We start from the raw sequence: 4,341 nt of genomic DNA on the forward strand, positions 1-4,341 counted from the left end.
TATCTTGTCTTTTTGGGGAAGTCATTAGACTAGTTTGTACTTTGACGCATTCTGTTATTTTACACCATTTTTCTCTTCTGTTCGACATGCTTAATTTTAGTTAACAATGAGATTGGTTTGAAATTCCACAGATTACGTATGCAAATCTCTTGTATATTTGTATGCCTCAATTTGTTGACTGCTGATTGAAGCCTGCACAGTCGTAAATCACAGTGTAGTGATATTTAACAGGAATATCATGTTTATTCTAGATCCAGAGTAGAAAAGGAGAACGATCGCTACACAGCATGAAATGCCACTGAACAAGAGGTAAGGGGTACCTTAGTTCTCAAGCTGTGGAACCGTTTCGACAACGGGACATATTCGTCAGGGGCCTTGTCGAAACGTTGGCTCGGCTTGCAATCTGAGACTCCCCCTCAACCCTTGCTCAGTGCTTTTTCAAATTTGTAGCAGGTGATACTGTCGACGTGTTTTAATCAGGAGTGCTTTATGTATGTTTATTCATGAAATGCTAAGCATAGAATGTTAAATGTATCAGAGTTTAAAAGCAAGACAGGCATATGATTGCAGTAAAGCTGATTTTGATGGTGAAAAAGAAACAAATATATAGGGTGCTGCATTGCATACAAATCCTGCAGTTGTCGCAAACTGCTGGGAGAGATGAATATCTAGCATTAGAACAACCATATCAAGGGAAGAGAGGTACATGAGCAAATTAAGAATACAACTTTTAGTAACCGGTGCAACAAAATGAAATGCTTTTCTTTTGCGAGCAACAGCTTGTGATAAGGGAAGCTGTGCAGCATCATGTTGCAGCTACAAATCAATGTCGCCATTTACCACTTTGCCTTGTATATGTTTGTTCCACAGCTCAGAGGCAGTTGTTATTGTCAGGAGGCGTTGCTTTATTGAAAAGTAGGGCTTCAAAAACACTCGTGAGTACATATATGTACAGCACTGGGTACAAATGCAAGCGTTTTCGCATGAGTGAGCAGCTGAAGGTTTTCCAATCTTAGTTCGCAAGATTCGACTACCTTTAGTTGCACACACCTTTCAGGAAGCATTCATTTAATGCGATAGCACAAATGAGGCCAGAAAACATTCAATAGTTTGTTAATTGTGTTTCAGTGAGGCAGACGACATTTTTCGATAGCGGAAAGGTGATATGGAATGGCTGGCAAATCAAGGAGTGTTTCTGAAATAGAGCGAGAGTGAGCAAAATGAACTCTATATATTACAGTTGAAAAATTAGGTCTTGCTAAGGTATACACCGAATATAGCCTCTACGGTAGTGGTATATGCTATTCTGTCACTTAGGATATGCCGGGATTGCTGCAACTCTTGTCAAGACAAGTGAAGTGAATGGAACTTGATATTAAAATTTATGCTGCAGGAGAGGGCGTGTGAGAATTTCAACACTGCAGGAGATGTATACAACACTGAAAAGTACTAGCAGCAAGTAATGTGACACAGTATCCGAAACCGCGGCACTCAGTTTGACAAATATATGTTTGCAGGTAGCATAGTCAGTAAGGTCCACGTTTAATGTTCAGAGAAAATAGATGTGCACCATGCATATCCACATTACGTTATCTGCCACTACCATGTAATATACATAGCGATGTACACATTGCGGCACAACAATAACCTGAATTGTAATGCAACAAGTCACCCATAAGGTTCTTGACATGCGGTGGCAGGTGACAAATGATTCGAACTAATACCACCACTTTGAGAGAACAGGACCACAAAAATGCTGAAACTGGAAGTCACATATTTACCAGAACTAAATTACAAGATTTGTAACAAGGAAATATATATTAATTTTCTGTCATTATGGAATGGCAGGGAAACAGGCTGGCAACATGAGCGTGGGGAGAAAACAAGGACTTTCTTCCAAGAAGGCTCTACATGAATGGGCTAACAACATTATGAATAATTCGCTGCCCCCATTTGAATTCTCTTCTGGCTTTCAGTCTTTCAACTCGCCTGGATGTTCAGTAATATGTTTCGAGCCACCTGTGCATGTTAGGTGTTCACTTGACTCTCATGGTACTCGTTCAGGAACCTATGAGTGTTGTCGCAAGAATGCTTCCGTCGGGATAAAACCAAGATACATGTTTTGTGCATAAGCTTAGTGCATAGTTGACGATGGCAAGAAGTCGCGAAGGATTGCGCTGTTTAAACAAACAAAAAAGTGCCGACCCACACCAAAGGCGTAAAGCACTATGCATGCATAAATTAAATGTGTTCCTTCTAAACGTTGTTCACATTACCACAATCCAAAAATAAGGCCACCATTATTAACGCATGCTGAAGAACAGACACTTTTAAAATAACTGCAAGCCTTCTTCTGCAGGATAACTTGCAAACCATCTGCATTTTGAGAATATCTGCATGTACATTCTACCCATCACATGACGCACTTGCCCTGTGGCATAGGCATTCTTTCTCAAAGCATTGCAATCGATACAAAGATTACACAAGATAATTTCTTAGATTTATTTATATATAAACACAGGCAACTGCCTCTTGGCAGTCAAAGCAGGAGTGGTTCCAATGTTCTTGAAACTATGGCGAGTTGCATTTTAGCGGCAAGGAAATAAAACATATGGTTGACATACAAAATGCATATAAAAATGCAAAGTTCCAAAGACACCTAGACGGCGAAGAAAAATAAAGCATTGTTACAAAGAAATCTTGCTTTCACCTATAAGGTGTCACGACCATTACAAAAGATTCAACGGATGACGCATCAACAACTTCGTAGGGTAAGACGTTTCATTCGGCAGTAGTTATAGGAAAGAAATAAAAGCGGTAATCATTGGTTTTAACATGCGGTATTACAGCTGTCATACTGTGCTTCAACATCGTTTTTCTGTGTTCATTAAATTGCATGTAAGTGAAAATGCGAAACATTTTTTCCGACCAACAGCCTGTTCCACATGCACTGTTACTCGACATAAGCCGAGTTCTTTCAGATCCTTCGTCAGACAACTGTTTTTGTCACGTGTGAGAGCTGGCCCAAAGAGGCACCTCTCCCATCAAAATGCTCTTGACAGCCCTGTTAGCAAGAACTTTATTCGCGGAATACGTTTCTCTAGAAGGCGAGAGGAAAGAATTGAGATTTAATTAGATGCTCTGCCTCCCCAAGATTTTGAAACGAAGCTGATTCCACACCGCGGTGTGATTGCCATTACAAATGTCACAGTGTTCGTCACCTTGCAGCGTGAGTATATTTGCGATCTTGCTGTGCAAGCTAATTGCCTTTCTATTCTATACTGAGAAAAGTCAGTCATCCAGACCAGCCATTGTCTGGTCTGGATGGTCAAAAAATGAATTCTTTCAGTTTTGCTGCCAGTGCTGGTATACCTGTTAAACGATTTTTCCAAGTACAGTTTGAGAAAGTCCAAATCTATATTCCAAATTTCTGTTCAGAAGGGAAAGCCTTAGCTTCATAAGCATCACAAGCACAATGTCCACAAGCGATAATGCTTCAGACACGTATATTTCGGCATGCTGCACAAACTACACCACAAACTGAAACAGCAGCAAGCAGTTCAGACTGGTCAAGAACTTTGCGGAGCTGTTGTCCAGAGCCCCTTTACATTTGCCAGTTTCCTTACTTTGTGCATTCTTGAGAGGTTCGACAGCCCTTTTCAGTTTTTTGTTCTGTTTGCAAGGCGCCTATAGTCCTTATTGCATGCCCTTAACTTTCTCTGTGAATTCAAGAAACACGAACCGCATGATTTAGAGGAATTTCCAAATAAGTACCTCTTTAAATAAATATGGGCTGTTGTAAATTCCTGCTTCTCAGAAAAATACTGAAGTGACACATGCTAATGCTTTCCTCCTCACGACCATAAATTAACCTTTAACGCCCTGCATTGCCATTAACGGCGATAATTATGGCTACTATTATTTATTTACTTTATCCTCAAGACCGAATACATTGAACAGAGAAGTGGGTATAAACAAGAAGCTTGTTTACATGCTGTTTATGATGGTTTACATGCTGTTTATGATGGAACATAATGGTAACGATTTTGCACAGTGCTGCATGCAAAGCATTAGTGAAAACAATCCTATGTGATTCTTGCATGCAATGTAGAGGCAAGCACTTCAGGTTATTTGAACGTTATATATGCAATATCTTTCAACCACCGGCTTCTGTGTCAGTGCCGTGCTCTAGCTTTTGGAGTTCCAAAAGTCTACGCTTTTTCTCAATTTCCATCAACTCTAGCTCCAAAAGCAAACGCTTTCCCTCTAGCTCTGAGTTGCGAGCCTCGAGGTCCAGCTTCTTTTTCTGGGAGAACAACACCTCTTTCTGGCATGTTAGCA

This window comes from Amblyomma maculatum, chromosome 2 (assembly GCF_055883805.1).
Source record: "Amblyomma maculatum isolate TAMU_Amacu chromosome 2, ASM5588380v1, whole genome shotgun sequence".
Taxonomy (NCBI): domain Eukaryota; kingdom Metazoa; phylum Arthropoda; class Arachnida; order Ixodida; family Ixodidae; genus Amblyomma; species Amblyomma maculatum.